Source organism: Silurus meridionalis, chromosome 27 (genome assembly GCF_014805685.1).
Source record: "Silurus meridionalis isolate SWU-2019-XX chromosome 27, ASM1480568v1, whole genome shotgun sequence".
Taxonomy (NCBI): domain Eukaryota; kingdom Metazoa; phylum Chordata; class Actinopteri; order Siluriformes; family Siluridae; genus Silurus; species Silurus meridionalis.
In genome coordinates this window covers 3,630,439-3,656,815 of record NC_060910.1, presented here as the reverse complement: position 1 = coordinate 3,656,815, position 26,377 = coordinate 3,630,439, and positions in this window count along the sequence as shown.

Here is a 26,377-nt window from a genome sequence, read left to right as displayed (position 1 = left end):
ATAAATGTTGTGAGCAAGAAAAAAATTATTGTAGAAATGTTCGGTGTTTTGCACGTTGCATTGTATTGTTGACTTGAATCGATAGAATGATGGCAAAAAAAAACATTTCCAGAGCATTTTTTTGAGTCCTGGACTCCTGGTCCTTGTACAGAAAGGGGGAAGGTTTAATAACACCACTTATCTTCTACCTACAATCAGCGGTTCTTAACATATTTACTGCGGCGTTTCACACCAATTCACACCTCCAGGCCCAAAGGACAGCTAGACGATCGTAAAATCAGTCATTGAGCGATAGCATGATGTAAATCGCGCATTGTTTAAAGGGGGTCTCTGTCTCATGCCATCTGCACACCGGTAAAAAAAAGCAGCTTTTCTCAATATTTTATTTCAATAATTCAGAAAAAAGGCATGGTTTGTTTATTAGAGAAATGTGTACTAGGAATAATAATGGATAATTTGTACCTTAAATAAAACTGATAGGATTTCCAAGCTATTTGTGTTAGAACATGCTAAATTATACTAATACTTTTTTTAAGAGTTGTTTAATGCTTAGTGCTTTCAATTGTCTGTGAGGCAAAAAAACAATATAAAATAATACAAATTCTAATTTGTCTTAAATTTACATTACAGGGTGCCTGGGAAAATCTACACAGACACTGAATTGAAAAAAAAAAAGTAATGAAATGTATAAAAGGTATGCTAATAATAGGCCTTGAGAACTTTGCGACTGTTATAGCACATTTTTCTTCAGTGCCAAATCCTGACACTCTTCTTCTTCACCATTGCTCATATTCTACACATTGTTTCTTACTTCTTGTTTCCTGTGGATGGTCCCAACCCCCCAAAACAAAGACACTTTACTATATTTGCTGCTGTAATCATAAAGGCTGTCACAGGACTCATCTTCAATATATGGGGAATGGGTAGCTCAGTGTTTAAGATGTTGGACTTCTGAGCAGAAGGTTATGAGGTCAAATCCTACCATCACTAAGTTGCTACTGCTGGTCCCTTGAGCAAGGTTCGTAACCCTCAACTGCTCAGTCGCATAAATTATGATTTGGCGTCTACCAAATGCTGTGAATGTAATTATGCTCATATTGTACACACTTTTGTTGAGTTTCTTTTGAAATCCTGTTCCTTCCAACGCTTCTTCCTCAACCCAGTCTTCTCTGCATTCCTCGTTCATTAGGGTTTGCAAATTTACGTCTGATTTCTGCAAATTTGTTCAGCGACAGACTATTGTTAAAAAACGGTGCAATACAAATCGAATCAATTTAAAGAGACTTATGAGACTATTCTATAAGCTTTATACATATCAGCACAGGTCTTTAAAATATGTCTTTGTGGATTAGATCAGAGATTTCACAGTCACATTAAGCGTTTTCAATTCAGCCACTAATGAAACGGATTCAAAGGATCTAGTGGGGAAAAAAGGAAAAAAATAGGAGCTGTAATAAATTTAGATAAGAGAAATCTCTCTGCGGTTTGCCTGAAGTAAGCCACCGAAGCCACCGTAGCAGATGCAAATACTGGATTTACTCCTGTATTATAAATAATAGCTTCACATTTGCGAAGAAGCGGATTTTTCTCTGTATGTCTGCGCTAATGAGACCTGCAATTGTACGATAGCCGTATTGTGTCAGGTTTATTAATATGCGACTATATTAAGGTCAGCAGAACTACACTAGCCTAGACAACTCAAGCACAGTGTGGGGAAGAACTTTGCTTGAAAGTCGTTTTCAAACTGAACCCGAATCGATTACACATTTCTATTAATCCCGATTTGCAACCACCTGTCAAATGTGGTGCTATTTATCTTCATTTCTGCAACTTGGGTGGCTGATTTGGGAAGGAATTTTTTTACTTTAACACAAAATGAAACTTGTTTGAGAAAAACTATTTAAATTTAGTATTAACTCAAAGCTGGGGTTTATAATGAACATTGAGGAATGGTGTGATTAGCTACTCTACATACTTTTATATGCTATATTTATATGCTATATTTTATAAGTTACAAACAGGTGACAGGATTATTTATCATAATAAAATATAATACAAATTATAATAAAATATTGTTGAAAATGCCAGATTAAATAATTTGTATCAGCCCCAGTTATGAAAATGCACATTAAAAAGACGTTTTTTTCCAGTTGTGTGTGCAGGAAGTTACAGCTCTACCTCTGCCATGTTAATCTGTATTCTATGTGACTCTCAGTAGTGTTGAGATGCGTCATATTCAGGTAGCAGCAGCGGTGCTGAGAGAACGCGCTTGAGAAACTGTTTAGAGAGGAGAAATTCGATCTACATATCAAATATTGCTCACAAATGATTGTTTATGCAAATGCCAACTTGTATCCGCTGCACACATTTGGACCAAAATTAGACCAAATTGTTAACTTTGTGCTGATGCACCACTGATGATCCATATATATATATATATATATATATATATATATATATATATATATATATATATATATAATTTATTATCATTAGAATGAGACCATAAGAATGAGAGTGTCACCTAAACAGTTTGCTATGAATGCCTAAATGCCCCTCCCAACACACACCTGTTTCTCCACATGACCACGATCTCACACACTCTTGCTGTCTTTTACTCTTCCCTGTGTTTCTCCATAGAGTCCCTCCTTCCTGCTCATTCTCTTGTACTTTCTCTCTCTCTCTCTCTCTCTCTCACACACACACACACACACACACACACACACACACACACACACACACACACACACAGCTTAGTCATGGGTTGCGGCCAAACACTGTAGGGATCCATGTTGCCTGGCAGCCATGTCTCCCCCGAGCTCGAAATCCTGATGAGTGGTGCATCGCTTGCAAATCCAGCATTCAGCAACGATGCCAAAGCACTCATCAGCATGCCGTGACCTCACCAGCCTGTGACATTACACAAACTCAGCCATGCTCATATGACAGGTAGAAATTTAAGACTAAATATGTATAACGGGGTGATTGAGAGTTTGGAAGGGCAGTTTTCAGGTCATATGTTAAAATCAAAATACAGTGGTCCCCCGGTTATCGAACTTAATTCGTCCCTTAAAACCGTTCGAAATCCGATATGTTCGAAAACCGGACCTAATTATCCCATAAGAAATAATGGAAAACCAATTAATCCGTTCCCGAACTCCACCAATACCCAATAATTTACCATTTTTTCCTGTTTTCAGCCGTATAAATATTCATGAATCCCCCTGCCACGCTCCCTGCTTCAGGGAATGCCCTTTTCCTTCGCTCATGCGTGCCCCGCCCACATTGAGCTCATCGCAATCGGGCTTCCTCCGTAAAGCACCGTGGATATTATTTATGGACTGCCTTTTGCCGGATTATCCCGATCTCTGCGGGTATTTTGTGTTGGCTCGGTAAAAGTATAAATTAACAACTTTACAAGAGTAAGAAACAAAATGATTACTGTACTTACCGCTAAATATCACTAATATTGTTCACAAACAGAAGTTGCGATAGATGCTTACTCAGCGATGGGTGAAGCGGAAGCAGTTTCTTCCCCTCGCGCTGGGTTGGCGTTCGATAACTGGAACTTTGTTCGTTCACCGGACCGAAATTTCGTTCAGAAAACCGTTCGCTAACCGGAATGTTCGATAGCCGAGCCGTTCGATAACCGGGGGACCACTGTATGACATTTGTTACAAGTGAGAAAAATGTTTCTTTGTGGAAAGCAGGAATGATCTCAGATTCTTCCGTCCCTGTAACACTAACCAATCACGGATCTTTGTCAGCTCATGTATGAGGTGGTAACAAAAAATTTTGAGACTAATTATGCTAACTGGTGCTATTCTGACCATGTGCGTTACCATGTTTGCGATTTCATCAACAGCAAGTTAAAACAACGAGCAAACGTGAAATTCTGAGTAAAACTGCACAAATCTGCCACAGAAACATTTGACATGACACACATTTGACATATATGCTGCAATTAGACGTTCGAGTTGTTTCGAGCAGCATGCCAGCTACAATGTCGAAAGAACATCACTGGAAGACGACGGGAGGTCAGGAAGACATTCAACGAGCTCAACCCCCGAAAATTATGAAATCGTTCAGCTACTTGTGCATGATGATCGTCGGAGAACAATCCACATAATCTCACTTCTGCATCCACCCTACTTGCTAGATTTGGCTCCTTTAGACTTCGCCCTCTTCCCGAAGATGAAGATCCAGCTTAAAGGTCTCCATATTGACGCCGTCGCAGAGATCCGGCGTGAATCGCAAAAATGTGTTTGACGCGCTTTGAATAGAACACTCTCAGGACACGTTACAGCAGTGACAGGAACGCTGGGGGCGCTGTATTGCTGTGCGAGTGGACTGTTTTAAAAGTAATTGCGTGTAAATGTGGATAAAAAAAGTTATTTCTTGTAAACAGAGCTAGTTGCGAAACTTTTTGATACCACCTCGAACGTGGAAGAGGACCAATAGCGAAGAGGGTTATGCTGCAGTTTGGTGGGTGTGTTCTGTGGGAAGTGTGGTGTTTTAACCTGTCCGTTATGGTGTGTTTTGTCATGTATAAAATATATTTTTCTGGTACACAGCCAAATCAGTGTATATACAAAGCAGCACTGATGCTAAGCACACTTGAGCACCACAGATTTTGTTCTTGATGGCCGTTTTGTCAAGATAAAAAATTTATCAAACAGAACAAATAGCCACGAGCTGGGGATAGAGGTTTCTGAAGCAGCCATACATAAATTACATGCTACTTTTACAAAATAATGAGGAATGTAGGTGTTATACATATGGCTGAAAAGAGAATATCAAGAGTGTGTTTTTGGATACTTCCATGGAACTGCCTGGCTTTATTTCTGCTAAATAAAGTCTTCTTTTTTGACACCACAACCCTGGATCCTGAACATTGTTAATTTCTTCAGTTTGTATTTTCACCTTGTTGTTGTATTTGTTGCTAGGTGCTAGCAATTAGCCCCAACAAAAGCACATGTTGGCACCTCAAATAGTAGAGGTTAAAACATCTAGGTTCAGAATATCATATGATAAACATAATGTGCCTTAATCAGTGTCAGTGTGTTAAGCTAGCTAACTGACTAGCTCATTTTAGTATAACAAAAACTGTGATTGGGGTATATCTATACTGACGTGTTTACTTTTAAATGAATTAAAAACTGGCATTTTCAGTGTTTTAACTTGTAACAAATACTTACAAAATGGCTGACAGTATGACAAAGTGAACCGATGCACACATACTGAAATTGTTTCCTATTTTTTTCGTTGCAAATGCTACAATGCATACTAGCAATTAACTAGCCGCGCTAATTATTTTAAGATCACAGGTGCAATTGCAGTATACATATCATGAGTGCAAAGGTGTCTCCTATTTGTAATGGAATGTATTATGTATGTATTAAATTACACAGCAAAGTGAAGCAAATGATGGGTTATCCTTTTTTTTTTTTACTTCAGCAATTTATTTAAGATAAGGACAGGAATGAATAATTTTGCATTTAATTCACCTTGTTCCTAATTCAGTGAAATTTTGCCAATCTAGCACAAATTCCCATGAGATTCTATGCTTAATGCCAGCACTTTGTAAAGAAAGGCATCAAAAAGCTAACAGTCCCCTGAACCATGCAGATTTTGATGCGGATTCAAGACCCATTAGAGAAAAGAAACTTCATTTGTTTTGCATGTGTTTTTTTTTTCTTTTTGGTACATGAAGGAACACTTCTTGAATAAAGGCCTAAACTTGAGCATATATATATATATATATATATATATATATATATATATATATATACTCTTTTCATTTCTATGTATTTCCAATGGTCTATTCTCTCCATTTTATAGCTTTCCTCTACATTTCATATAGTAGCTTTGCAACGCAACCAAGTGTAAGAGTTTCTATTCAATCATATTTCAGCCATCCCATCGTATGTTTCCTGGGTCAAAGGAATCTTCTATTAGCCTTCAAAATCAACAGTGTGGGAGCCTGTAATGCAAAATACATGGAAATTAAGCTGTAACTTTAACTAATAAGATTTCGAGTTGGTGTCACTTGGGTCATCTAGCAGGCGTACAATAACATTTTTATATGTTCTTTGATTGGATGGCCAGAAAGCAGGTCAAATATATTTAAAAGTTTTTTTTTCCATTCCACAATGGCTGACAGAGGAGAAGAAATTGATTTGGTCACAGATGCACTTATTTAGACAATACAGACTGTTCAGAAGAAGCTGGCCATAGTGAGAAAAGGTTGACTAAATTTTTTAATGAACCATTTATACTTTTGTTGTTTTCTTTTTTGTAGAATTTGCACAAAAACACACCATTCGCCTTTATTTTAAATCCAGAAAATGCACAAAATTCCAGGGTCTTTTTTACAAGGTTAATATCGATGCTTCTGCTAGAGATGATGTATGCAGATGGTGCAGTTGTGGATACAGTGATAGGAGACTTGTCGAATGTTGCTTATTGGGATTCTTGCTTTAGTAATGACAATAATTTTCACTGTATTTACCACCACATTTACTGTAGGAAAAGATTTTCTGGTCATATGTGCTTTGTGGATGTGAAGTTTACACTCAGTGTCAATGTGCTAGTAGATACCAAGCTTTGATTCTGATCTGCTGATCTGGATTGACCTTGGTCCTGATGACTTGACTTTTGTCTGCTTCTGGACCACAATTTTATCATTGGAATACCCCTTGATGATCCAGTTTACCAGTATGACTAGTACACTGTCTTACACTGAATAATAAAGTGGCTTGTCAATTCTACTGAAAGACACACACATGTCAAAACTCTTACTCTTTCCAAAAAGTTCAGATCCCATGGATATACAAATTGTCAAAAATCACTCCATCCTCTGGGAAACTCAGATTCCCCGAACTCCCAAAGATGCCACAAAGCTGTCAAAACCTGTGTGTGGACTCCATCATGGTGTTATAAAACCGCAACAACTTCTTCACAAGGGAAACAATCGAACCTTCAGACCAGACATTACGTAACTGAGATCAGGAGGCACTACACATTTTGAACACTCGGAAACGTACTTACCTTTTGGTGTCAAAGTCATTTTGTGATTTAAATTCATACACAATTTAAAGTTGTGTAACAGAATGAAAGGTTGATCAAAACATTTGCTTGAATTTGACTTTAATATATTTTTTACTAAATAAATAAATGTTCACAACTGGTATTTCAATCTGTAGGTAATGGAGAGTGTTACGTTAATAAATTCAGTTTAGTAGGGAAGTGTTTTGAACAAAACTGTCTTGACTGATTATCATTCCCATCAAATGGCTAGTGAATTGCTGTCATAACAGCTGCCATATTTAAATTAATTACTGCCACACACAAAGGTAGTCGAGCTTCAGTACGAGATTTAGTCATGGCTAACGGCAAAAACAAGCTCAATATTCATCAAGCTTCCTTTTCATTTACTTTCACAGGCCATGGAGTCTGTGCCACATGATCAACCGGTTGCTAAGTCCTAAGTATGACTAATTTATCGACTCGATTCACATGGACTGTTCTAACGGTTGACTTAATTTTGTACCAATTCCAATAAAATTGCTCTTGCATGTTTGATTTCTTGTACATTTGCAGTGCCAGGGTCTAACAAATCCCAGCTTTTGCTGCTAAACATAGGAAAGTTTGGCAGAAGAGGCCATATGACTGTCATTGGATGAAGCCAATAATGTCCTTCTGGTAAAAGGACATCCGCTCGGCAGCCATATTGGCAACACTTTCAGGTTTTGTTTTCAGTCATTCCAGCCCAGACTTCAAGTGATTAATGTGAAGAAACCTAAATACAAAATATTGAGAAAACATTGTCTGGTCTTTGACTCCAAAAAGAAAATGTTTATGTTAAGTTTATGGATGAATCTGAGCAGATTTTCTGATTAACCAACAAGGTGAAATTTAGAAATAGTTTGTATCAGCAGCCAATATTATATAATTCTATATTCTATAATATTTTGGACATTTATTCTGTTTATAATAGTATTATTCTATTGAATCATTCTATTCAAATATCCTGTATATAATTCATTGTATATTCTAGATTATCCTCATCTCTATATATCATCTGTATATACACTGTGTATAATTTTGTACAGTTGTACATACAATGTACATATTCCATATTGTAATTCCATATTGTGGAATATCTGCGTTTCCTTTGAAACTTATTAAGTGGCAGACCGCAAGTTTGTTTAGTCTCCACCTCACACTTTGAGAGCATTTTTTTATCATTAATAAACTTTATAAAAAACATACACAACAATACCAGGGGTGCAAAAAAGAAACCAGAGTTTGTGCAGTGTCCCTGTGTCTACTCCCTTCATACCAGAAATAAGATTGTTTGGCACATGTATGAGTATCCATAGCGCTAGCGTTAGCCGTTAACCAGAAGTGTCTAGCGGCTAACGCCAGCGCTATGGATTTCTTTGCATTTTATGTCCAGCTTCCAGAATTTCTCTTAAAAGGAGAAAAATCCTGACAATTCCATATCGAGGGAGTGAATGAATGAAGGATGGAAGGTATGAAGACATTTGTTAAAGTACGCCGAAATAAGTAAAGCAGTTGAGTAGATCATATCTTTAGAAAATTAAATATTAAATGTAACACACACACACAAACACTGACAGCTTTCAATTTTAGTTTTGAAAAGTGTGTGTTCTTCAAATATACAGGTATCCAATCACATTGGGCAGTTAGAAAAGCCATTAAATAATTTGTATGTGATTCTTAGGCTAAGGCTGAGATTAGTGTCGGTCTTTTTCAGTCTTCATTTCTCTCATCGTTTTTATTTGAATAAGCAGAACAGGACAGAGAAAATATCAATAGATACAACCCTGTTTCCAAAACATTTGTGACACTCTGTAAAATGTAAATAAAACCAGAATACATTCAATTGCAAAATCTACGAACCCATAATTTTTTTAATTAGAGCCCAAAAAAGCCCCATAAAATGTTTAAACTTATTAATTGTACCCTTTTAAGAAAAAAATTGCGTTATTTTGGATTTGATTGCCCCAACACGTCTAAAAAAGCTGGGACGGGGCAACAAACGTCTGGAAAAAAGTAATTGTTCCTAAAATTAAGCAGTTGGGGAAACATTTAGCAACTATTGAGCTTCACTGACAGCAGATCAGTAAGATGAGTCTCTCAGAAGTAAAGATGGGCAGAGCTTCACCAATCAGTGAAACACCGTGTCTACAAATTGTGGAACAATTTCAGAATATAAAATTGCAAAACACATGAATATCTAAACATTTACAGTACATAATACCATTAAAAGATCTCACAAGCAGTAAAGGCAGAATTGGATGCTGGTAATCTTCACAACAAATGCTTCTATTCAGAATGCGTCTTTTTTAGGAAAGGCCTTGCATTTTTGAGCAATGCGATGCTAACTGCACACTGCATCAATTAGAGTAGCATGATTTCATAGTACAAGAGTCCGGGTGCTGAACTGCATGCCTGCAGTTTAGACTTTTCACCATTTGAAAACATTTGGTGCATCAAGAAATAAAAAATACAACAAAGATCACCCAGAACTGTTCAGCAGTTGGGATCCTTTATCAGACACATATGGGACAACATTCCTTACCAAAAACTTCAGCAACTGGTCTTTTCGTGTTCCAGATTTATCCAGACCGCAGGCCTGATACTACACAGTTGTAAACATCGCAGTGTCACAATTTTTTTTCCTTAAAATAGTATATATTTTTTGTTAAAACATTTGATATGGTTTTTTTTGTTTGTTTGTTTTATTGTGAGTGGAAAAGGATTGGTGAGTTTTCAAGTCATTGCATTCTGTTTTGATTTACATTTTACACAGGGTCCCAACTTTCGGGGGTGTACAATGATCTATACCTACTGTAACGCACTCTCTCTTTATCTGTCACTGTACCGGTAACACACACTCTTTATTTATCTCTGCATCACTGTACCTCTAACACACACTTTCACTACATCTTTGTCTCTGTAGCTGTAACACACAATCTTCCTTTATCCATCTTTCTATCAATCTAGCAGTAGCAGTGTCACTCACTCTCTCTCTCTCTCTCTGTCTGTCTGTCTGTCTCTCTCTCTGTCTGTCTGTCTGTCTGTCTGTCTGTCTGTCTGTCTGTCTGTCTGTCTGTCTGTCACTCACTCTCTATAAATTCAATCTATAGTATCACTCTTCCAATCCTCCTATCTTTCTACTAATAACACAATCTCCCTATCTATCTATCTACTTGTGTCAATCTCACTCCATCTGACTTTCTACTGGTATCAGTCTGTTTATTTATCTTTTCCCCTCAGTAACTCTTTGTCTATCTATCTTTCTGCCATGCTGAAGTTAGTAGTGATGAACATGAACCATTTTTTTTATTTGTAACATTTAAAATTTGTATTTTTTATTTTATTCTTAATTTCTTTATTAAAGCTTGTTGGGTTTCATGTATAAACTTTTTTATTTTTTATTATTATTTGAGCTACCTACATTTAGCTAAAACTTTTTTACATTTTTTTTATTATTATTAAAATATATATTAAATATGGGTGCCATGCAGACAGTAACATCAACGGTTAACTCGACTTCCTCCGACTGCAGCGTGATCTGTAAACATGGACTTCATCACCAAATAAATGCTCTCATGCTCACACTCCACTGATTACACACAAACACACACACCTAGACTCTGTTACATTTAGCACCACCTCCGTTGTAAAGAAACCTCTCTGGTCCTTTTTGCGTACACACTCTGTGTAAATGTGCCAGTCAATTCCAAGCGGACATTGGAAAAAGCCAATAATGTGTGTCTGGTAAAATTATGTCTGCTCATCTTGAAAACACTTCCAGTTATTTCATTGTAGTGAAATAACTTTCTATCTTTCCCAGACTTGTACTGACTTGAATAAAAAGAGACCCAAACACAGAATATTGTCTGTTTTTTGTCCCGAATGAAAAGTTATTTGTCTATGAAAAGAATCTGATAGGCCAAACATTTTTGTTTTACCGATAAGATGACTGTTTTGTTCTAAGTGGAGGGACTTGCATATTATTAGTACAACATTTGTAATACAGCACAGGTATTACTAATGACCACAGTTTTTACTTTCAGTCTTGAGAAGTGTGTGCACTCCCAACCCTGCAGGTATCAATCACAATATTAGAAGTGGTATCAAAAAGATTTAAAACCTCTGTTTACAAGAAAGTACCTAACTTATCTACATTTACACACCATCACCTTCAAAATAGTCCCCTTGAACAGCAATACAGTGCTCCCATCATTCTTGCCACTTCTGAAATGTGTCCTGAAAGTCTTCTTTTCAAACCACCTTCTGGATCTCCACAATGGTGTCAAAATGGCGAGCTTTAAAAAGTCGGATCTTCATTTTCGGGGAGAGGGCGAAGCCTGCAAGAGCCAAATCTAGTGAGTTGGGTGGGTGCGGAAGTGAGATCATGTGGATTGTTCTGATCTTCCTGATCCTCATCCTCTTCCAGTGTTGTTCTTCCGCTCTCTAAACACCTTGAAGGACTCGTTGCAGCATCGTGTATGTCAAACTTACTGTATGTCGCATCAAAGGGCTCTGTTGCACATTTGCCCAGTTTCATGCAGAATTTCACATTTGCTCTTTGTTCTAACTTGTCCGTGATGAAACTGCATGTGGTCAGAACAGCACCAGTTAGAATTGTTAGACTTACAACTTCGTACAGCTAGAAAAGCTATAAGTCATATGTGCTTTGCAAAGTATATGCTCAGTGTCAATGTGTTAGTTGATACCAAGTTTGATTCGCATCTGCTGATTTGCTTTGACCTTGATCCTGTTATTCACAATTTCACATAGCTTATATAGTTTGCACATCACTTGGCCTTTGTGTGCTTCTGGACCACAGTTTCATAAATTTAATAACCCTTAATAATCCAGTTTACTAGAATTACCAGTACACTCTCTTACACTGAATAATAAATTGGCCCGGCAGTTCCCACAAAAGAGACACACACATGTCTAAACTCTTATTCTTTCCAAGAAGTTCAGATCACATGGATAAACAAATTGTCAAAACCACTCCATCCTCTGGGAAACAACCAGAATTCCTCAAAACCACTGAAGATGCCCAGAAGCTGCCAAAACCTGGAGTGTGGACTCCATTGTAGCGTTATGGAACTGTGACAACTGCTTCCCAAGGGAAACTATACAGTATTCAAAACTTCAGACCAGATGTTATGTAACTGAGATGAGGAAGCACAACACTCTGAAGACTCAGAAACATTCTTACGTTTTGGTGTGAAAGTCATTGTCTGAGAAATTAAGGTTTAACAGGATGAAAGGTCACCACACAATACATGTAGAGACTGATTTATGACACAAAAATGTAAATGTAAATTTCATTCTGTAAAGCTGCTTTGGGACAATGTCCATTGTTAAAAGTGCAATCCAAATAAAACTTGAATTGAATTGAACAGCACATGATATAATGCTAGTTAGTAAAGTAAGCTATTGTTGATCGCCACAATCACATCACACATCATACCCCGAGCAGTGGTGGGCAGTGACGAAGTAAATGCAATTCGTTACTGTACTTATGTAGCTTGGTTGCATATCTGTACTTTAATTACGTATTAGCATTTAGTGGTTCCCTGGTTGTCCAGTGGTTAGGAATGGGGCGCTCTCACCACTGCGGCTCGGGTTCGATCCCCGGTCAGGGAACCAACCCCAGCCACTTTCAGTGCTGATCCCAAGCCCGGATAAATGGGGAGGGTTGTGTTAGTAAGGGCATCCAGCATAAAACATGTGCCAAATCAAACATGCAAAAGATCCGCTGTGGCGACTTCTAACGGGAGAAGCAGAAAGAAAGTTAATTACGTATTAGCATTTGGGAAGAATTTTACTTCACTACATTTCAAAGTCAAATATCTTGAACTACTTTTTGTGAAATCAGTCGTTCCTCTTTGTTTATGAGGATAAAAACTTCGACCACTTAGCGAACCACCAATCAGGCTCGAGCATGCGCTCTGTTTTGAACTTGTTTTGATTGGCGCTTGGTGTATCTACTGCTCACCAACATACAGTTCAGCATAAGTTCTGAATTTAGAGAGAAATAAATGATGATAAAACTCCTGACTAAGTTGTTAATAAAAAGGTTTTGAGCTTATGATAATTTAAATTCATAACACAGTGTTTAACTCATAAATATCATTCTATTAATAAATTGGTGTGCTGAGTGTAACATGAATTGAGTTGATAAGGTAAAGAGTCTTGTGACAAAAATTATAACAGGAACATTATAGCCATTATAAATCATAGCACTTTGGATACTTAAGAACATTTGAAGGCAAATACTTTTGTACTTTTACTCAAGTGAAAGTTTAACAGGACACTTTTACTGGAGTCGTATTTACGTAGTATATTTCTATGTGATTTGTGTTCTACTTCTACCGTTGACCCCTAGAGTTCACACTTTGATGCTTAACTTCACACCACCTCCTGAACATGAATCGCATAAAGCATGAGTTTAGAAAGAAAAAGAAAACATGTTGTGTAATATCTTCCCCCATTATATCAAGGTCATTTCAGACAGACGCCGGAATAACACTCAGGGATGAATAAAACACGGTGTCAGGATTCGCGCGATTACATCTCGCACAGCCAGTGACTCATATTTGCACAGACCTGTCAGATGTGTGTTCCGCAGACAAGTCGAATTATAACTTCATGCTTTCAAACTCTATCTTTTAGCATAATAAGTGTAGATTTCCATCCAACGCCTACGCTAATTGCTAACCGCTAAGACAGAATGTGCACTTAGTTTCTCGGTGTATGATGGTGAACAAAAAGCAACGAATTTCAGGGCTTCGGTGCACCACGGCCAGCCCCGGGTAGACTTTACAAAGAGCTACGAATCATTAGAATAATAATTGCCAGTGAGAGTTTCCTATTCATTTATTTTTTCTTTCTTTATTTTTTTGTTTCTAACATGCAGAAAATGTGAAACTAAAACAACCTCTTGTGGTACCTGAACAGGCAAGTCTGAAATGGGGCAATATGAATATGCATGACTGATTATTTATCATTTTAATTAGAGATGGTGGCACGGCAGCATCTGGTTGGTGGCGCAGGCTGTGGATTAAGTGCATTAATCAGTGTTAATGAGCGAGTAAGACACCTCTGATCTGTCTCTGGTTTGAATAAAGCATAAAGGACACAAGAAAAAATAAAAATTTTTTGTGAAAACACCTAGTAAAAATCAAGTAAAATTGATTCTGTGCTTTTTTTATAATTCTAATAGAAATGTCATATATATTATCATAAAAAAAAACAGCTGAATAGACAAGATTATAAAGTACAGGTAGTCGTCGACTTATGACCACAATCGCTAGCCGCTGCGTACGACAGTGCGTACCAGCTTCCGGCATCATTTCACAGTACTGTACATATAGCCTACTCTACTTACGACCAAATCATGTTACGACCGGTCTGTCGGTCCCAATTGTGGTCGTAAGTCGACGACTACCTGTAGTTGATTATTGTTTTTGATTCATAAACCAGTTCTGAGATGAATGCGAGCACTGGGATTTTGCTGCGCTCAAAGATGTCTAAAACACACATTAGCTAAATTGTGAAGTGTCCGCCAAAGTTATAATTTGTTGTGAAATGTTTCCTGTATTTAAATAATTTTCAATTTTCCAGTTTCGTTTTAACATCCTGATTTCACTACATTCTCAGGTTTGAACGCTAACGCTGGATTTACTTCTAAATATGATGTGTCCCCGTGGGACCATCCTGTCTACGTATGTTCTGCAATGACTCAGAAATGTCCTAATAAAGACGCTATGCAAATGTGTCCGATCGAGTTCCCATGTGTTTCGAGCGACGATAAAATAAAAACAAAATAACGTAAAAAAAAAAGTGTCTTTGAAGCGATGTGAACAGATTGCAAGAATGCGAAAACAGGAAGTCCAAAGTGTAAGACATCCCATGTTGCCTTCTGTCACCACAGCAACGGTCTTCACAAGTGTTCAGATGTTGAGTGAAAAGCAAGGCAATTTATTTGGTCTGGGATTTAGAAGATCAGACTGCAGAGCCATACATTTGTAATCCTGTCAGGGGAAGCTTCGGGTAAACAGACTGATTGGGCCAAAAAACATAACAAAAGCATGAATATTTTAGACCAGAATGAAGACAAGACTATTAAGAAAGATGACAAGAAAGAGACCGAGCACTGTGAACAAAACGATTGACATCAATGGATTGAAAATAATTGAGGTTGGGCCTGTAAACACTCCCGAGGTCTAAAAGAATTCCTTGTTTAAGCCTAAGCGCAAAAGTGTGTGCCCTCAGCAGCACCATGACCCACGATGCTTTTGCTTCTTGCGTGTATAGCTGACAAGAATGAAGCATATTCATGAACCTAGCAATGGTCAAATGAGCAGTATGGGTTGATCAACCTGTCGACAGTGTACAAAGCTCATTTCCAGCCCTCAAATAGTGAGTGACAGAAATCCACTGGAGCCATCAATATGTGTGAGTGTTTCAGCCAAGCACTCAGAGAGGGGTTTATTCAGCTCACACTGACTCCTAATTCTTAGAGAGCTCCTGTGGCGGACGGATTTCAATGGGAATTGATGTTATCGAGAAGGACATTTAAAGCACAGCGAGCAAAGATTTTTTGAATCTTTTTAGCAGACCTAGTACTTAGAGAATTCATTCATTGGTGAAAATTAGAAATGGGCTAGAGCAAGGGATTAGGGGTTAAAGTTGGGGTTGGAGTTAGGGTTAGAGTATGGGTAAAGTTTAGGGGTATGTGTTTACCACTTGGTTTAGGGTTTAGGGTTAAGAGTTAGGGTTAGGAGTAAGGTTATAGTCTTAGTGTTGCGGTATTTTGAATTATGGCATAGAGCTAGGGTTGAGGGTTGGAGTGAGGGGTAGAATTATGCATTAGAATTCAGGTTTAGGGTTAAGGTTTGGAGTAAGTGTTAGACTTGTGGATTGAGTTATGGTTTAAGACTAGGGCTTTTAGCAGTTTCGAGGATTTAGGGTTAGCAGTGTACAATTAGGATTATGGTTTAGGGAAAGAAGTATGGGTTAGAGTTAGGGTTTAGGGATAAAATGGGTCAGGGGTTAGGGTTTTGGTTTAGGGTTAGAGTTAGGGTTTAGGATTAGAAATTAGGTTTAAGAGTTAGATTGAGGGCTTAGAAAAGGGTTATATTTCAGGTTTAGGGGTAATGGAAAGAGAATTATAGTTTTGGGTTAGGATTTGAGTTTTGGGATTGAGGGTTTAAGGTTAGGGTAAGAGTTTGAGTTATGGGTTAGAGTTAGGGGTAATGGTTAGCGTTAACGTTTAGGAGTTAAGGTTTAGGGCTATTGTTAGAATTATCTTTTATGGTTATGGGTAAGGGTTAAAGTTATTGGTTGAAATTAGGGTTTAGGGATAGCAGTTAGATTGAGGGTTTAGAAATAGGGTTCCCTTTCAGGAACTCGAGCTGCGTCGGAACGCTGTGGGTCACGTTCCCAAAGTGTTCCAATGCAGAGTCTCCTTGACTCAGGGATCAAGGGTTACATATGTAACCTAGAGACATTGTGGTTTAGGGTTAGGGGTAGAGTTGGAGTTATAGGCTAGAGTTATGATTTAGCACTGGGGTAAATGCTAGTGTTACGGATTAGAGTTGTGGGTTATGGTTAGGGTTAGATAATGTCAAAAGTCATGGTTAATTTTAAAGGGTAGGAGAAATAAATGAAGCCTTTATTTGTCACATATGCATTACAGCAGAGTGAAATTCTTTCTTCGCATATCCCAGATTTTTGGAAAGCTGGGGTCAGAGTTTAGGGGCAAGTTAGATAGGAAGCAATGAGGGTTAAGGGGTTTGCTCAAGGGCCCAACAGAGGCAGTGCTGGGGTTTGAACCAACATCTTTTCTATCAGTAATCCAGAACCTAAACTATTGAGCCATCACTGTCAAGGTTAAGTGTTAGGGGTAATGAGTAAGAGTTAGGGAATACATTTAAGAGTATGGGTTCAGTTTAAGAATATTTTTTTCTAACCCCTAACCCTTAATTCTTGACCTGAACCCTTAATCTCAACCTTAAGGCTATGGCAAGGGCTTGTTTAAACTAAAAAATAAACATTTGCTTATCTAAATCAACTCATGATTCAACAGAAGATATGTCTACATGGACCCATATAATTTGTTCAGTGATCAGGTTGAGCTTAATGATGAATTAATTAATCTGAATATTTTTTTAATCACTACTAGTATATTTTCATACTTATTGTGTGTCCTCTAGGAGGCACTGTGACAACTACCACACCAGATTAAAAGCTATACAAAAATAAGAACTCTGCATTTTGCTGTAAGAATAATAATTAAAACACTGACAAATGTTTTGAAAAGCAGAGAGAAAAAGAAACCTTGTGCGATTAATTATTAACTGAATTCTTATTCAGTGTTTCTGAAGTCCGTATTCACCTGGATGAGTGAATCTCATATCGATCTTGTGTCAAAGCAGTTCAGCTTAACTCGTGTTCAAATCTGCAATTCTATCAGTCATGAAATGACGAAGCTTTAGGATTTATTTTTATTGACTTGCGGCGGTTTACATCACCTGCACCCTGTGTTCACTGGGAGCCCAGTAGAAAAAAACAGGACATGGAGTTTGCAGGAATAAACTATAGAATGTAATTCATCTGTTAACAATCTTTATATATTATATAATATATAATATCAAATCAAAGTAATCTTATATGTAAAGTTTCCTTCACATTAAAGCAATATAATTTTACCATAGAGGAGAAAGAAACACCATAATAACAGACACCAGTCTGACAAAGTGAATATGTTTAAATGAAGATTTTTGTATTTGTTTCTATCACACAATATAGAAGACGGAAAGTTCTGGAGGTGATGAGAAAATTATTTTTTTTTGTTTGCATTTCAGATGTACTTTGAAACTTATTATTCTGTTTGACAAAATAATTCATCTGGAATTGATTACATTCGCTAAAAGAAATATGTCATGTGATGGTGATGGGGGCAGATGGAGGGAGGTGGTAACTCAATAGTTAAGACTTTGGTTCAGAAAGTCATGAGTTTAAATCCCAAACTGCTTCTACTGCTGGACCCTTGAGCAAGGCTGTTAACCCCTTACCTGCTCAGTGGTAATTGGCTCTGGATAAGGGCATCTGTAAATGCCAAAAATGTAAATGTAATGCAGGTTTTGGGTTGTTTAATAGGAAACTCAGAATAGAGTGGAAAAGGCAAGAGTCAACAAACAAGATCAAAAACGGATATAAAGAAAGGCTTGATATCGATAGAGACTGAACATACTATTGAGCAGTATGTGTGTATGTGTGTTTAATTAGAACCAAGTTTATTTAGCATGCTGTTAAATGAAAGCGATGTAGCAAGTGGGAAGTGGAGTCAAGGCAGCCATGCTTGGAGGCCATTGTAAATGATGGAAATGAATTCAGGATGGCACTGTGGCATCAGCTAATATGAGCTGGTATCAATAAGGTTCATGAAAGCACAAGGCTGCATGCACAATCACAGGGAGCACCAACCTTTATAAGTCAAGATCTGTTCAACCAGTGCTATTCGGACCATGTGCATTACTACTGTACATCTGCGATTTCATCCTGGGCAGCAAGTTAGAAGACCCAGTGACTAAGCTCTTCTCACATGTGAGCTCTTTGCTGGAAACTACATGATCTCACTTTGCACCCACCATACTCTCCAGATTTGGCTCCTGCAGATTTTGCCCTTTTCCCAAAGATAAAGATCCAGCTCAGAAGTAGGCCTCCATTACGGAGAGCCAGCGCAAATCTCAGAGGGTGCTTGACATGCTTCGAAAATAAGACCACATGACTGTGACAGAAAAAAAATACATAAAAAAAAAATACATGTAAGTATTAGGACATCTGACTTTTTTAACCATATGTGCTTCTTCCTCAATTGGAGTGGAAGATCTTGATTAGCCCAAATAAGGAGGTTATTTATAACAGCAAATGTGGGAAAAAAGCACATATGAATCTTATGGTCAGGGGCCCACATGCAAATAATTAGTGCCTTGGCTTTACTAAACAATTTGATTTCCCCTTTCATCGTTTTTCTGTAGGCCATCTTATACTTATCCTTGTCCAAAAGCAGGAAGAAAGTGTGAGAAAGACAGTACACCCTCTTTAAATTCAATAATTTTATGTGTCAGGATAGAATTTTGTAGGTCTTCCATTTTTTTTTTTTTTGTCATATTTATACAAAAATAAAGCCAAAATGAAGGAGACACATTAGAAAACTAAGAGGTTAAGGAGCCTCCAGGTGCTGGTAATCAAATGCTCTTGATTAAATGATTAGCTTTTATAAAGGTGCTCACATGCGCTGATGAAGTTTTAGTTTACACAAGACTAATTAGACAATACATCAGCAATGATCTTAGAGAAGCAAAAATAAAAATCACAGCAAATAAGCATAAACATCTCATACAAAGTGTCCAGCATGGTGGTGATTATATGGACTTGTGTAGCATCTATAAGACCTGGGAACATTGCAGACATAAAATCAAACATGAATTCCTTTTGATTACCAAATTATTCTATAATTAAATGTGAGGCCATCAGTCTGACAGCTAAAGCCTGAACGAAATTGGGTTATGCAACAGAACAATGATCTCAAGGGCATCAGCAAATCCATAACTGCATGGCTAGGGAATAAAAAGAATCAAGGTCATGCAATGGCTGAGTCAAAGTTCAGACCTCAACCTGACTGAAATGCTGTGGCAGAGCCTAAAGAACTGCCTGCAAACCTCAATGTACTGAAGCAACATTGCATAGAAAATATAAGCAACATTTCTCGACAATGATATGAGGGGTCGAAAGTAATACAGAACACAATTAAATACAGGAAAGAAAGGTGCTTACATTTACATTTGCGGCATTTAGCATAATACTTGTCACATGTACTTTAAGGCACAATGAAACACTTTTCTTCACATATCCTAGCGATTTTAGAAGGCTGGGGTCAGAGTGCAGGGTCAGCCATTATAAGGGGCCTTGCTAAAGGGCCCCAAGCGTGGAAGCTTGGCAATCCCTGGGCTTGAGCCCTGACCTTTCAAATTACTTTCAACTGTTACTGCTAAAAGTGTTTCTATAATCTTTTGAATGAGAAGGTGTAAGTTTTTTTACACATGCTTCCTTCAGTTTGCCTTTATTATTTTCTTTTTTTTAATAAATAATGACACAATATGTCACGTGTTGTTCATCCATGGTTGCATTTATCTAATTCAAAGACCTGATAAGGACTGGGCTATTTTTATTGTATCCTGAGATGGTGTTTCAGCATGATCTGCCTTCACTTGCCCAATTTGCGATATGGATTACAGCATTTTATGACGCTCGACACAGGGGCCTGATCTGTGCTGCACACCGCTTTATGACGTTTCCTTGAAGTCGATGAAGGACACGTTTTCAAACGATAGTTCGAAAGACGTTTCAGAGCACTGGGAATAGCGCAGGCAATCTAAGTGCAAGTAAGACATGAAAGATTTATGGAAGAAATGACTTTGTTTGCGGAAGAAACAGTGAGGGACACATAACCCTGCAGAAATAAGTCCATTAGGAACACTAGCAATCACAAGTGGAATGATTTATGGATGTAAATGCTCTGAATTTGCCTTAAAAGGCTGAGAAATGTATAAAATGTTATTACATTCACTTTGGAATATAGATTGATACAATTATGTATATAAAAACAGAATGCAATGATTTGCGAATCTCAAAAATCCATATTCAATTCACAATAAAACAAAAGAAAAAAACTTATCAAATTGTTTAAACTGGGAATATATTCCATTTTAAGAGGAGAAAATATATCATATTTAATTTTAAAGCTGCAACATATCTCAAAAACTCTCAAAAAATGGCCATTTTTACCACTGTGTAGCATCACGTCTTCTGTCTGTATACATCTGGGAAATTAAAAGACCAGTTTCTGAAGTTTCGGAAGAGGAATGTTGTCCTATATGTGTCGGATACACGATTCTAGCTTCTCAACAGTTCTGGGTGTTCTTTGTTGTGTTTTTTGTTTCATGCCTTCTTCTTTGGATGATGGAGATTTAACCTGCATTTGTGGATGACATGGCACGCTGTGTTTACATACAATGAGTTCTGGAGATGATAATGCTTCTGTGATTATCAAATGCAGTTTTAAATGCAGTTCCTGCTAAGGGCCCGGGGTTTACGGGCATCCAATATTGAATTTGGCCCTTGTCGTTGTGCACAGAGATTTCTCCAGATTCTTTGAATCTTTTGATCTTATGTACTGTAAACAATGAGATATTCAATGAGATATACAACTGTTTTGCAATTAAATAGATTTTTTTTTTTTTTTTTTACAATTTTTTGTCTTTTACAGATTGGTCAAGCTTTGCCCATCTTTACTTCTGAGAGACTCTGTTGTCAATTAACCTGAAAAATGTTTCTCCAACTGTTTCATTTTAATAACAATTAATTTTTCCAGACTTTTGTTGCCCCCCGAGCAGTGTTGCAGCCATCAAATTCAAAATGATCAATTTTTTTCTTTAAATTGGTACATTTATCAGTTTAAACATTGTTTATGTTTTCTATGTTCTATTGTAAATAAAATATGGGTTTGCAATGTACAAATCATTGCATTGTTTTTATTTAAAATTTACAGTGTCCCGACCTTTTGGAACTTTTCGGAACGATGCAAAGATTGATAGAACAATTCAAAATATTGTGCTGTGAAAACAGAGCCAAAAACATTTAGAAATCGGAAACTGATAAAAGCTGAATTGATACTGGAGCTGAAATATCATTTTATTACATTAATTAAACTTTAAACATGATGCCTTTATGCTTATTTTTTTCATGCTTATTCTGCAAATTCTAGCTTTCCTAATACAGTGGGACCCTTGCTCTACACCAAAGAGACCCTGTTTGCTCTGATTAAAACCAATCACAAGCCAATTATCCTCATGTGACTCCAATCATGTTTTACCATTCATCCAGGACCCCTATTCATCCACATTGTGTTGTTTTTTTATGTTTTCAATCACATCATATGCTACTGGCATTTTTCTCACTTATTAAAGAAAAAAGACGTACCCAGGATATTACTTCATGGTGGATTTTCAGAGCTACGTTATTAAACCAAACACATGAAATCAATGCCTGTTCGCTTCCTATCAAGGAAAATATGGCAACGTCTGGCTCAAAAAGAACATGTCTAGTTATCCATAGTTCTACTTTTAGGAGCTTTTTATTATCCCAGGCTGTTTCTGTTCAATTCAAGATGGATACTGTATACGAGTCGACTCCTTTAGGCTGCTCCTGTTAGGGGTCGCCAGAGCGGATAATCCGTCTCCATACCACACTCTTTTAAACCTCCATAAACCTTCTCCTTGCCCTTTCCCTTTTCCTCCTGCCTGGCAGCTCCATTCTAAGCATTCTTCTACCTATATACCGCATGTCCCTCCTTTGCTTTTGACCAAACCATCTTGATCCTCTTCCACCTTGTCTCCCAAATTACCTACATGCACTGTCTCCCTAATAAACTCCTTATATATAATCCTTTTTATTCTCATCACAAATGAAAATCTCAGCATTTTTAACAACCCCACTCTGCTTCACCTCCTGGTTTGAGACTCTGTATACGAGTAAATATTTATTTATTTTTATGACTCAAAGGGTGGCAATGAAATGTATTCCTCTTGGGTGCTGCGATTTCACATTAATTTTGTTTAGTGATTTGGCAGAATTTCAGCTCGAAACAGGTCAAGTCAAGAAGCTTTTTATTGTCATTTCAACCATATATAGGTGACGGTGTACACAGTGAAATGAAACAACGTTCCTCCAGAACGCTGGTGCGACCTAAAACAACATAGAGCTACATCACTACATCACAGAACACAGGGTTAAGGACTAAAAGTAAGTGTCCTCGCCACATAAAGTGCATCGTGTGAAACCTGCTGCAAAAAGTGCAAAGACAACACAAGACAGTGTAGGACAAATACACAAAACACCAAATAGCACCACCAGTGAACTTACTGTGTTTTATACAGTACTGTGTGCAGAGAGAACTGAGTACAGGCGTGTACTTGTAAATAAACAAAATGTAAACAAAAAAGGGTTTGTGCAAAACAGCGATAGCAGCAGTCAAAAGGATGTGCAATAAAACAGCATGTAAACAGTTTGTAATAATGAAGTAATATAATATGGGTGGTACTGAAGATATGAGTGTGTGAAATGAGTATGAGTGTGTGTTTGAGTCAGGGTTGTACAGATCAGTAACACAGTTGGGTGTGTGTGTGTGTGTGTGTGAGTTTCAGTTCAGTTCGCAAACATATCGGTCATAATTTGTTATTTGTAGAATACTGTCATTGTTCATGTTACTAAAAATCCTGTTTCTGAGCTGCGTTATTCAAATGTTTGGAGCGCACTTTTGTAAAATTGTTGCCCATTTTTTTTTGGTGTTTTGGCCTCGACTCTGCCTGCTGTTCCATCATTTGTTTATTACCTCATTCCAATCCCATTCTCCATTTCGCCCTTGATTAGTTTGTCTAATTACACTAGATGCCTCTATGTCTCATTGTGAAGTCTTGCCAATTCCATTATGAGCATTGTTTCTTTGCTTCTCACGCTTCCTGTTCTTTCCGTATCGAAGCGGTTCAAGGTTACAGCATCCCCGCTCAAGGATTTCAATCCCGGGATTGGAATTCCCAAAGCACAATATCCAAGAGTGCACATTTAAAGAATGACACATTGCAAAACTGCAATTTGATTCTCATTTTTTTCTCTTTGTGCCGGTGTGCTTTAGGGAATCGTCTTGACAAAATTTTTCTAGTGGTTTTATATAGTAAGGAAACGTCAGATCTTGAGACCCAGAGGAGTTAAGGATCTTCAGATCACTGGCTTTTCAAGTCGATGACCTTCTTTTCTCTTGAGCTTTGAGCTAAATAAGTGGTAAATTAACACACAGGAATCTAAGGAAAGCTCTGGAAGGGCATTTTGCCATTAAGTTGTTTTGCTAATACAACTGTGTTTTCAAGAGAAAGGAAGAATGACTTTGGATTTTACTTTGGTAACAAATTCAATGATCATAGTTTTATTGTTAAAGATCTATGAAGCTACTGTGGAGGGTTAAACTCATAATCTACAAAGATGGATTTGGATCATATAAATTAAACAGTGTGATTTTGGACTACAGTTGCCATGAACAGTTTTTTGCATTCATCTCCATTAATGAACAGTTAAGAACCTCAATGTTAAGGGCTTTGCTCAAGGGCCCAACAGCAGCATCACCACAATAATGGGGCTTGAACTTCTGACCTTCTGTTCACAACCACTTCCCTTTAACAATGCAACTAATAATTGAAGGTTTTTCCTTTTTTTCGCGTGGTAGACATCAAGAAAGAATTTTATACTTAAAACAAATCTTGTCTTTGGTTTGAGTTTTATCTTGACTTTACCTGCTGTTCCACTGTAACCATATGTTCTTGATTAGTTGTTTTTAGAGTTTGATGCTTCCGTGTTCCTGTCTCATTGTAAAGTCTCGCCAATGGTGTCATACCTTTCTGAACATTATTTCTTGTTTCTCGTGCTTCCTGTCCTTTGTTTCACATGTGACTTGATTACTTTCCTGGTGACCTCCTATACAAACTAGACCTAGATTTTTGAACTGAATCAGTAAATAACGGTTTTAAAGCTAACCTCATTCGTCTCCAACAAACTGTGGTTAGGAGAAACGAGTGACCAGAGATCAGCCGAAACGTTTCATCAGAGTAACAGAAGTAATTGGATGGATGGGGCTTGCTGTGTAATTTCATAAAAGGTTAGTCCTTTAGAGTGGAGCTTTAGGCCACTCAGAGCACAGAATGAAATGGCTGAGAAGCGTTTTTTGTTGTTGTTGCTGACCAGGTGAGAGCAGTAATGTCTGGGTGGAATGTGCAGGGTGCTTCAATTGAGTTCTGGTCTCGAAATCAGTCCGGAGATGAAATGCACCATGTCTAGGAAAGGAAGAGTTGTGTGAATGTAAAGAGAATGAAAAAAGGGAAGTGGTGGCCGGGGTAAAGAACGATATTTCCATGCATGTCTTTGTTTGGATCGAACGATCATCGTAAGGCAAAGAATTATAGTGTGACGAAGGTGTGCGTTTTGCAGACGTGCATGAAGAATGACTGCTTAATCGGCACCCGAGGGGAAATGCATGCGCGATATGCTAAGCTAATGAGCTACAAACGTTTGGGAAACTGTTCACATCCTGTGGGAGCACTGAAATGTAAATGTACCTACAAGGAGACTCAATAATGTGAAACTTCTTGAACGTTCTTCTGTGTTTTCATATCATGATGAATTGTAATGGCAACCTCTGAAAGAATGAGAGTTTTAGCGTACATATGTTTTCTGACATGCTGCAGCGTCTGAGCCGCTTTACTGGTCCAATCTACTAGATTTTTCTTTTAATTTATTCGCTTTTGTGTCTCATTGTGAGATCTTGCAGTTGTAGAACACATTGTTTTTTGTTCCCCATGCTTCTTTTTTCTTTTTCTTTATTTCTAAATATTTTTTTTTACATAGTTAAAAAGTTGTACACGCAGTTTAATATATGCACATTTTAAAATGCCCGTACCCGTATTGCCATCCATTAGCCGCTTTACATTTAACCCACATTCACTCCCATAGCGTTTATTTCCTCGCACCTGCACAACCCTCATAAAACGTGACCTTTTTCAAAATATGCAGCCAATAACGGAAGGCCACTGCTTTGGCCTCCATCAGTAAAGCCTTAGCGCGACGCTCAGTAAACAGGGCTGAGGCGAGTCTGGAGTGGCACTCGAAGCATAACCACGCCACCTGTCATCCCATTATGTGGCTCTCAGTGAGACACGAGCTGTTCACTGTTCACTTCCTATAATTCATTACACCAGCGAGGGAACTGTCAAAGAGTTTTATCAGCCATTACGCCTCGAACAAAGTCCTCGAACAAAGTCCTTGAACAAAGCTCCGATTTGTGAAATAAGGGTACGAGTGATATCAATTTAGAAACAGAGCCTCATTTCTGTGAACCCGAAATTAAGTGGTGAGTCCGGCAGTTTGGCCAGGCTGAAGTTTTTAATTGGGGCTGGAGAGACAAGTTTGATGTGCAGAGATATGAAACCACAGGAAGTTGCTCAGACTCGCGTCACTGAATGTCTTCGACCTTAAAGAGAGAAATGAGAAATTTGAGATTTTCTGATTAGTACAGTAGGATGTTTGTTGTGCTAAAATTAAATGTTCATGCTAATGTTTTCTGTCTTTCTTAACATCCGTCTTTCTTTTTCTTTCTTTCTTTCTTTCTTTCTTTCTTTCTTTCTTTCTTTCTTTCTTCTTTCTTTCT